The 11,202-nt window shown below is 41.9% G+C and overlaps 1 pseudogene; it reads left to right on the top strand.

The window, feature by feature from the left end:
* Positions 1-1,571: 1,571 nt before the first annotated feature.
* On the top strand, positions 1,572-10,436 carry LOC142442248 (inositol oxygenase pseudogene; annotated as a pseudogene).
* The last annotated feature ends 766 nt before the right edge of the window (positions 10,437-11,202 follow it).

Below are 11,202 nucleotides of genomic sequence, written 5' to 3'. Positions count from 1 at the left end.
AATAATTTTATTGGCAGTTCTTACAGCTTAAAGATAATCCATACATACATCCATTGTGTCAAGCACATTTGTGTATATGTTGCCATCTTCATTTTCAAAATATTTTCTTTCTACTGGAACCCTTGGTATCAGCTTCTCATTTCTCCTTTCCCCGCCCTCCTTCTCTCATGAAACCTTGATTATTTATAAATTATTACTTTTTGCATGACTTGCACCAACCGCTGTCTCCCTTCACCCACTTTTCTGTTGGTCCTCCCCCTGGGAGAGGTTTACATGTACATCACTGTGATCGTTTTCCCCTTTCTACTCCCACCTTCCCCTTCCCCTCCTGGTATAGCTACCATCATTATGGGTCCTAAGGGGTTATCTGTCCTGGATCCCTGTGTTTCGAGCTCTTATCTGTATCGTGTACATGCTTTTGTCTAGCTGGATTTGTAAGGTAGAATTGGGGTCCTGATAATGGGGAGGAGGAGAAGAAGCACTGAATAACTAGAGGAAAGTAGTATGTTTCATTGGTGCTATATTTCACCCTGACTGGCTCATCTCTTACTTGTGACCCTTCTGTGAGGGGGTGTCCAATTGTCTACAGATGGCCTTGGGTTTCACAGTGATATGTTTTTTTTTCTGGGTCTTTGATGCCTGATAGTTGATTCCATTGACACAACATGATCACACAGGCTGGTGTGCTCCTTCCATGTGGGCTTTGTTGCTTCTCAGCTAAATGGACACTTTTAAAATTTTCAAGCCTTCCTGACCCTAGATGCTATATCTTTTGATATCTGGGCAGCATCTGCTTTCTTCATCACATTTTTTAATGTGCCCATTTTGCCTTCAGTGATTGAGTCAGGAAGGTGAGCACCAAAGAATGGCAAGTTATTAGAACAAACTATTTTTGCATTGAGGGAGTACTTGAATAGATCTATTTACTGATCATTATATATAAATACATACCTCTATTTAGACCTCTCTACGTGTCCTTTACCTCATAGTTCTTTTCCCTATTTCCTTTTACTTTCCTCTTGTCCCACTATCATTTTCAACCTTCATTTGGTTTTCAGTAATTCCTCTTGGATACATTGCACTTGATCAAACGCCATCAGGCCTCCTGCGCCTTCCTCACCATCAAGTTTACATCACTTGTTGCTCTCCTATCCTGCTTTTGTTGGCTCCCCCTTTCTTTCCCCTGCCTCCCCATCTCCTGTGTCCCTTCCGGAACCATCAGTCCTGTTGTTTTCTCCTCAGGATTGTTTACCCCGCCTACCTTATCTACAAAGACATGCAAGAACAATATTAAGTACAAAAAGAAAACAACAAAAGAAACCAACAGCAAAAAAGAAAAGTCTATAAACAGTTCCCGGTTTGTTTGTTGACTTTTATGAGTGTTTGCCAGTTGAGTCTCATGGGATGTTACACCCTGGCTCCAAAGTCAATTTTTTGGATTCCTCAGGGACTTCATTGCTTTACTCCCCTTTTTGTTCTGTCGAACACCCTTAGTGTTTCTGCCCGGTATGGTGTGGTCAGATTGGAGACAATGCTCACACCGTGTCTTCGGTGTTATGCCCTGTAGCGCTATGGGTCAGTGATGGAAATCGTGCCTCGTGCTGAGGCCAGCCCTATGGTCCTCTCTGTGCATTGGTTGCTCCAAGTAGGAATATCATCCTTGGGCTTGGTGGACCAAGGGTGTGTTCTACTCTCTCTTTCACTCATAGTTTGCTCCCATGTGCTCTGTTCAGAAGTGCCCCTCTCCCAGAGCTGTAGCTTCAGTGTTGTCCTTTGTAGTCCATTTTCTTTCAGTGCTCTCCATCAGTCACCCTGGGAACCATCAGACTGATGATTCTTCAGGCAGGGGGGCTGGACATGTAGCTGGGATTGGGGCTTCCCCTGAAGACCTCTCTATTGGATTGCTGCATCATGTTGGTATGTTGAATTCATGTCTTGGCACACCAGGTTGAGGTCTGGTCCCTCTCTCTCACTCCTGTGGAGATTTAAACAATACCCTCCCCATGGATGTATTAGTGTCCTGTTCCCCTACTACCCATGCCTCCCCCACTTTTCTTGCTTTCCCCCTCCTTTTTCATTGACTGTCATATGTATCCCTGGATTGGGTCTGGCCCCTGCCATACTAACCCGGACTTCACCCCAGGAATGTATGCATATAGTAACTTTCCCCCTATATCTCTTTTGCCTTTTAAGCTTACTTAAGTGGACTTATGGTTTACTTCTCCTTTTACCCTTTGCTTATTTCACTTCACATAATTTCCTCCAATTTTTCCCATGCGGCAATGTGCTTCATGCATTCATCACTGCTTTTCAGGGATGTGTAGTACTCCAGTGTATGCATGCACCACAGTTTTTAAATCCATTCATCTGTTGATGGAATTTTGGGTTGTTTCCAACTTCTTGCGATTGTGAACTACGCCATGATGAGCATTGGGGCACAGATATCTGACTGTGGTTCATTTATTGCCTCTTCTGAGGATATGCCAAATAGGGGAATTGCTAGGTCCTATGGTAGCTTGATTTCCATCTCTTTTACACTTCACCAAATCTAATTCCATAATGGCTGTACATACATACAAGTCCACCAGCAATGGACCAATGTTCATATCTCACCACAGCCACTCCAATACTTGTTACTCTCTGATTTTGTGAATTGATAGAATTCTGGCTATCTTTGAGGGTGTTAGGTGGTATCTCACAGTTGTTCTAATTGGTATTTCTCTGATGGCTAATGATCAGGAACATTTTCTCATATTTACTGGGTATTCAGATTTCTGCCCTTGTGAAATTTCTGTTCAGGTTCTTTGCCCATCTCCTCAGTGGGTAATTAGGTGTTTTTTTTTTTTTAAGCTAGCAGAGTGTTATATATTTTAATAAGGCGTTTGTCTGATGTGTCATTACTAAAGATGTTTTCCCAGTCTGTCAGCACTCTCATTACTCTCTTGCTGAATTCATTAGATGTACACAGGCATTTTATCTTCGGTATACCCCTCTTGCCAATTAGTGACTCAACTGTATTTGTGTCCTTACCTATATCCAATAGCCTAGATATTCCCTGCACCAAAGTTCTCAGGTTGGTCGCAATTCCCTCATTGATTGTCATAATAGTTTGGGCTTTTACCACAAGGTCCATGATCCACCTTGAGTTTAATCTTGTGCGTAGAGTGAGATAAGGGTCTTGATTCATTTTTCTGCAGATAGATATCCATTCTTTCAAGCACCACTTGTTGAAGAGGGCATCTGCTTCTAATTTGATATCTTTTGGTTCTTGTCAAAGATCAGTTGTCTGTATGCTGATGATTTTATTTCTCGGGTTTTAGTTCCTTTCCAATGTGTGTTAGGGTCTCATCCAGCAAGACCCTCATGCGGTGACTTGGAGAGGCAACGAACCTGGATGGCAAAAAGACACAGAGACGTGGGGCAAGACAAGTGCTGATCAATCACCTTTATTTTGCCAAAACTCTGGGTATATATTCACAACAGAGAAGGTAGTGGGAGGCACATATTCCAATGAAGCACACTGTGTAACAACCGAACACTGTACAACAACTAATCAGCCACATGTTCCCAAAAAGGTACAAAGGGTGCGCAACAGTACTCAAAGACGTCCATGGTGACGTCCCCATGCAAATCAAGGCTTACCGGGTGAACTTATCATGATGTCCCTAATATGGTATATCTGCAGTTCAATGGGTGCTCAGTACTTTGACTAATGGCAACAAGGTCAGTTATCGCAATTGCTCATGCGACTGAGCACGTAGTTTGGAATGTGGAGGCGAAGTTGGGCAGGAAACAAAGCCTTGCTGTTAGAAAGCGGCCAAGTTTCTGCTGCGTGTCTGAGGCCAGGGTCTCAATGGCTATCGGCACCCAACAAATGTGATAGGATTTTATCCTCTCCCCATACGTATTAAATGTATATTCTGACCAAATGATCTGAGATGCTGGAATTTTTTTGAAGGAAAATGTGGCATCAGGTTTGGGAAAAAATCATATTAACAACCTTCCATATGCAAGTGACAAAACCTTGCTTGATTGAAGATTGGCTTGAAACATTTGCTGATAAAGGTCAAATACTGCAGCCTTCAGCATGGACTACAACTCATTATAAAGAAGACCAAATTCCTCATAAGTGGACTAATAAGTAATATAATCTGAAATCAATAATATATTGGTATTGTCAATAATTTCATCTGGCTGGCATGCACAATAAGTGCTCATGGAAGTGAGACATACTAGTGTTAGCCACTGACATGCCATCTTTTGACTGCTGGATGACCTGCTCCGTCCTCCTCTCATCTGGGAAAGTCCCGCTAGAGAATAATTTTGGAATGCACTCATGTTCTCCGGGTCAGAACGTTGTAATTAATAATATTTTTGCTTTTAATGTTGTAACCAGTAGATTCCTATTTTTATGTTATTAAACAGAATGTTATAATCCATGCTATACTGTGTAATGCTCACTAGCTTTAAAGAATAATAACATTAATATTGCTTTCTGCTTCTGTCCATGCTTGCATAAGTCCTAGACAAATGATAAATGAGTTTTTGCCTTTATAGATGGACTGAAATGTCTACTCGGGACTCCAATCAAAGAATCGCTTTTAAATTCTAGCAGTCCGGTTATAACCGAATAAAGCCTCTTTTAAATTATCGTAACATTATAGTGGCTGTCATTCATTTCAAACCACAACAGAAGCAAAAGTCAAGAAATCAAGTGAACCATTGGATTGGATGACTCTGCTGCATAAGACTTCTTGAAAGTGTTGAATAAAAGGATGTTACCTTGAGGATCCTAAGGTACACCTGCCAGAGATTTGTTATTTTCTGTTTCTTGTTTACCCCCTCAAACTCTTTTATTAGGACATAATCCAGACACATCATTCAATAGTTGTCATGTCATGTGACTAACAAAATCAGCTTCAAGCATTTTCTTCCTTCTTTTATTTGATATCAACTCCCCACTAGCTCCCAGATCCCATGTTGTGCCTTCCAGGACCCCTAATGTAGTTATAGTTTCTACAGAGTCACCCACCCTGGGTTCTATATAGCAAAACTACATAGAAAAATATATAAAAAAGTCAAGATGGCTGCTAACTATAACAACAAGGACAAACTGCAATTCAAAAAGCAAAAACAGAAAGTATAGAAAAACAAGATTAAGATCAAAGAGTACTGAAAGGGAGAGCAAATGATGTTTTTAATTATTCAAGTCAGAGTTTTTATTTCAATCTACTATTATCATCTCTGACTGATAGCCAGGTTATTCCTATCCCTTAATTATGGTCAGACAGAAATCACAGAGACTTATTGCATGTATAAATCCTGCAAATGTGTTTTGGTCTTTGACTGTCATCCATAGCCCTCTTAAAATCAGTGTTTAAAACTTGGTAGGGCGTGGTCAAGGGTAGTGCAACCAAGAGGAATTACTGAAACCCAAATGAAGACTGAGCATGATAGTCGGACAAGAGGAAAGTCAAAGGAAATAGAGGAAAGAGCTAGGAGGCAAAGGGCATTTATAGAGGTCTAAATAAAGGCATGTAAATATTTATATATACATTTATATATGATAATGGGGAAATACATCTCTGTGCATATATTTATAGGTTTAGTACTAAGGTAGCAGATGGACATTGGGTCTCCACTCAAATACTCCCTCAATGCAAGAATATTTTGTTCTATTAAACTAACATTCAATGAAACTCACCCTCTTGACACAATCACTGAACACAAAGCGGGTGAATAAGTGAATGTGATGAAGAAAGCTGATGGTGCACAGCTATCAAAAGATACAGTGCCTGGGGTCTTAAAGGCTTGAAGGTAAACAAGCAGCCATCTAGCTCAGAAGCAACAAAGCCCACATAGAAGAAGCACACCAGTCTGCGTGATCATGAGGTGCCGAATGGATCAGTTATCAGGCATCAAAGAATAAAAAATCATATCATTCTGTGCTCACCTCCATGATATGATCGCTGAAGACAAATTGGTGCATAATCATATGTGGTGAAGAAAACTGATGGTGCCTGGCGATCAAAAGATATAGTGTCTGGGGTCTTAAAGCTTGAAGGTAAACAAGCAGCCATCTAGCTCAGAAGCAACAAACCCCACATAGAAGAAGCACACCAACCTGTGTGATCATGAGGTGTTGAAGGGATCAGTTATCAGGCATTATCAGAACAAAAAAAATCATATCACTGTGAATGCCGGGGGGAGGGGAGGAGTGCAGACTGGAGACCCAAAGCCCATTTGTAGGCCACTGGACAACCCCTTACATTGTCTCAGGGAGGAGATGAGCCAGACAGGATGTCGTGCAGCAACAATGGAGCATAGTTCCTAAGTGATCCCCAGACCCCCATACACACTATCATGATCCCAATTCTACCTTACAAATCTGGCTAGAACAGAGGGTGTACACTGGTACAAATAGGAACTGGAAACACAGGGAATCCAGGGAAGATTATTCCCATCAGGACCAGTGGTGTGAGTGGTGATACCGAGAGGGTGGAGGCAGGGTGGTTTGGGAAGGGGGAACCAATTATAAGGATCTACATATAACCTCCTCCTATGGGGACAGACAACAGAAACGTGCGTGAAGACAGACGTTGGACCGTGCAAAATATGACAAAATAGTGATTTCTAAATTATCAAGGGGTCATGAGGGAGTGGTGAGGGAGGGGATAAATAAGGGACTGATGCCAGGGGCTTAGGTGAAGAGTTAATGTTTTGAGAATAATGAGGGCAATGAATGTAGAAATTGCTTTACACAATTGATGCACGTGTGGATTTTGATAAGAGTTGTATGAGCCCCTAATAAAATGATTTTATAAAGAGGCACAGACAATGGTTATTAGAAAAAAAAATTGAGCTCTGATACCATTCTCTCCTGCAGAATTGGATGTTACTATTGACAATCCTTGGATCAAATATGTTGGTGTTATTCTTCCATGTGGGCTTAGTTGATGGTACACCTAGATCACTGCTTATTTGAAAACAAGACTTAAGATTCCAGACACTATTCTTTCTGATAGATACCATTTAATTTCTTCACCACACTTTGCTGTAGCAACTACATCTTCTGTATTTCCTTCAAAAGGGAATTTTGTAAGAATTAACTGTTCTTAGAATGTAGCTAGGGTTAAGTATGAGCTCCACATCCATCCCTTACTCTGTTTATTCTATTCACCTCTGGTTCATCTTAGAGACATCTTGTTATTTTATGGCAGAGAACTTTATCAATCATCTCTTTGAAGCATAAGGTAATTTTGTTTATAGTGTCATTGATTCAGCCCAGGATAATATATTTAAAACACAATTAAGAAAGTGTAATTGAAGAAATGTACAGCCTTAGTATTTTCAATTGCCTTTGAAAAGTGAATGTGAAAGTTGAACATTCTTCAGTGCATACAAAGGAAGACTGAAGAAGAACCAACGTATTAGAAGATAGTAAAGGCAAAAGAACATTAAAAGTACCATGGACTGCCAAAAGTTAAAACAAATGTGCCATTGAAGAAACATGGCTACAGTGCTCCTTAAAGGCAAAGATGGCGGTATTTTGCTTATGTACTTTGGACATGTTATCAGGAGAGACCAGTCCCTAAAGAAAGACATCACATTGGGGAAATTAGGGCAAGTGAATGATAAAGAAATCTCCTCAATGAGATGGACTGAGGCAGGAGCTGCAAAAAATGGGCTCAAACATGAGAACATTGTCAGAATGGCAAAGGACTGAGTCATGTCCCTTTTTGTTAGACACAGGTTTGCTATGAGCTAGAACTGACTCAGTGACACCTATGAAAAATCAACTACATTTGTGACAAATTATTGGTTTACAACATAAGCTCTTCCCTGTTGGACCATTATATAAGTGTCAGAGTATATTCATAATCTATAGCAGAAATTAAACACTCATCTTTGTGTTCTTTAATGACTTACATCTACCACACGGGACTAAGAAGACCTCTCTAGGACTTCCAATGCTCTAACTTTTAAAGGGAGGTGAGTTTTATCTTTCTCTGCTAGAGAGATCACATATTCAAACCTATCAGTTGATTGGTGGGGCTTGATGATGTCATCCACTCCTGGAAAGATGGCCAGTCCAAAGAGGTATTTGGAAGTCCTACGTGGGACTTATATTCTTTTTCATAAGTTTGAAGAGGCACAGAGGGTATAAGCTTGAACTATGGAAAATGAGCTACACAGATAAATATCCACAATGACTGAACCAGATTTCATATATGAGCATCTGGGTGATAAAGTCATTTCTTAACCAATTGCTTAATTCACTCTCACCCTCCAACACATTCCTCACAATTTTTTATATTCTTTGAATCACAGTGGGTAAGGTGTGATGACTGAAACTTTGTGTAACATGGCTGAGTCAGGATTCTAAGGCATTGGTTCATGATGATGGAATCCGCCTGGTTGATAAGAGTTCATAGAATGACATCTCTTTCATGATGAGACCTACTGTGAGCAGCCAATGAGGAGGAAGATAGCTTCCTTGTGGGTGTGCTCTTATCATTTAAAATGATTCTCTGAATGGTCTTTAGCTTTGTTCTGGACCTGGACACTTCATCTGATCTGAAGGTTTGGGGACTTGAGACAAAATCCTGCAATTATTCTTGTGTTTCTGGAAGTTGTCGGTCTCAAGTTGCTTGAGAAAGAAGTCTGCCATCTTACCTCCCATCTTGCATTCATCAGCCACTGGATATACTTGATCTAGGATAAGAGTCAAGACAGGAATCTGAGCCTTGTCAGCCTCTGCAACTGTGAGCTGAAATATGGAGTAACATGAAAACTGTCTACATTAGTGGGTCTCACCCTGTGGATTGCCACCCCTTTGGGGGTAGAATGACACATTCACAGGAGTCGTCTGATTCATAACAGTAGTAAAATTATAGTTATAATGTACCAATGGAAATAATTGTACGGTTGGAGGAACTGTATTAAATGGTCATGGTATTAAGAAGATTGAGAACCACTGCTCTAAATGGTCCTGAGAAGCTAAGTTTGGAGGGGCCAAGAAGTTGAAGGCCTGGGTCCTTAAACTTGGCTCTCCTTGAGGCCATTGTGAATTGAGGTCACTCTATTTTGCATTATGAACATATGGATATACTTGCTCTACTCATTATAAACAGAGTAACCAGATTAGGGTGTCCTGTTTACCCTCAATCTCTTTAACACCTCAATACCTATTCAGGGACTTGGTGTGTCTTACTATCTTTTCTTTGTGTAATTCTTCATTATGTGTATCAACTTGCTGGGGTTGAGGTTATCTGTAGTGTGGCAGGCATGTAAGTATGTCAGTTTTGGAGCTGTGCTCCAGTGTGGGCTTATTCCTCCATTTATCATGAGCTGGAGGCTTCAAAACCACCAGCTTCTGCAATTCAGAGAAATAACAGTTGGCTCCCCTAGAGACATAGAGCAGTGTTTCCCAAGGTACATGGTACTGCCCACTGAAGCAAAATGGAAATGTCCATTCAGAGTAAAAGTGATACCAATGTTTTTTAGAGGGGAGAAAGATGGGGCTTACTACTCCCATTAAGGATTGCAGTCTTGGATGATTACATAAGACTGGCTAGGTCTGTTGTGGGATACACAATTTCTCTCTGGCTCCATACACTTGAAGAGGTCCTGGAACCCACAATGGTTGGCCAGCTGAAGATGGAGCCCGAAATGGGCAAGGGGAAGGCCATTTTCTGAAACTACACTTGTGGCCCGATGCTGGACCTCGTCTTTGCCAGCTACAGACTCATGCACACACACGAGGCGGTGGACTTCATCAGAGGGAAGCACGCCCACTTCGGAACCTGCTCCTCCAAGGAGATGACAGTCCTGGAGGCCATAGACCTGCTGGACCAGCTGGTGGATGAGTCGGACCCGGATGTGGACGTCCCTACCTCCTCCCATGCCTTCCAGCCTGTGGAGGGCATCCGGAGGGCACATCCCCACAAGGACTGGTTGTACCTGGTGGGGATGCTGCATAACCTGGGGAAGGTGCTGCCCCTGGCCAGGGAGCCCCAGTGGGCCGTAGTTAGAAACAACTATCCTGTGGGCTGCTGGCCCCAGGCCTCTGTGGTCTTCTGCGACTCAACTTTCCAAGACAATCCAGGCCTCAGGGATCCTCTATACAGCTCTGAGCTTGGGATGTACCAGCCTCACTGCAGCCTGGGGAATGTCCTCATGTCCTGGGGCCATGATGAGTATATGTACCAAGTGATGAAGTTCAACAAATTTCCTCTAGTTCCACTCCTTCTATGCGTGGCACACCGGTGGTGACTACCGGCAGTTGTGTAGCCCTGAACATGCCGCCCCGGGTTCAGGAGTTCAACAAGTTTGAACTCTACATCAAATGCCCAGACCTGCCTGATGTGGACATACTGCACCCCTATTACCAGGGGCTCATTGGCAAGTACTTCCCCAGAGTCCTCAGTTGGTGACCATCCTGCATGCCCAAGACAACCTTGTGATCATGGAGACAGGCCTGACCCACTCCACTTCTTTGATAGACCCCACCCACCTGACTGTGCTCAGGTTTGCATCAATAAAGACCTTAAAGTGTCAAAAAAAAGTACAATCTTGGAAACCCATAAGGGCAGTATACTCTGTCCTACATGGTTGCCATTGATCAGCATTGACAGTGACAATAAGCTATTTTTATACATCATTGGGGACTATAGGCTTTATTACAAAAGTTTTCAATTACCAGCAAGGGTGTAAGTTTTCTGTTTTTCTAAGAAGGGGCCTCAATCTAGGGACAAGAAGTGAAGAAACCAATGATATATAACGTTGATTAACTTCGAGAGCAGTTAAAATTTGCTCTACAGGATGGCAATGAGGGGAATAGGACTAAATGAAATGGGGCTTGATTTACTTCATTTTAAATGACACAATGTGGCATCCTTGAATGGATCTAGTATGATGGGTCTCTTTCAACAGTCAAGAGTGCCTGTATTTCTGGAGATCTTCATGAATCTTGGCATCCAAGTTTCACTGGGTCTAGAAGATTCCAAGGGCAGGGACCTTGGTTTCCAAGAACATGCTTTGCTCCTGCCTGTTATTATATGAGGGTACTAGAATCCTATCTGTCTGCTGGCCTCTATTCTCATATTGTGTAGAAGAGAGAAATTAAGCTAGCAAGGTGGATTGGGGTAAAGCTGTTGATGTCAGATGCATCCTGTAATCTTGGCCTCCAAATGGCCACAT

This window comes from Tenrec ecaudatus, chromosome 3 (genome assembly GCF_050624435.1).
Source record: "Tenrec ecaudatus isolate mTenEca1 chromosome 3, mTenEca1.hap1, whole genome shotgun sequence".
NCBI classification, from domain to species: Eukaryota; Metazoa; Chordata; class Mammalia; order Afrosoricida; family Tenrecidae; genus Tenrec; species Tenrec ecaudatus.
Note: the sequence above shows the minus strand (reverse complement) of the source record. Positions and strands in the feature narration are given on the sequence as shown.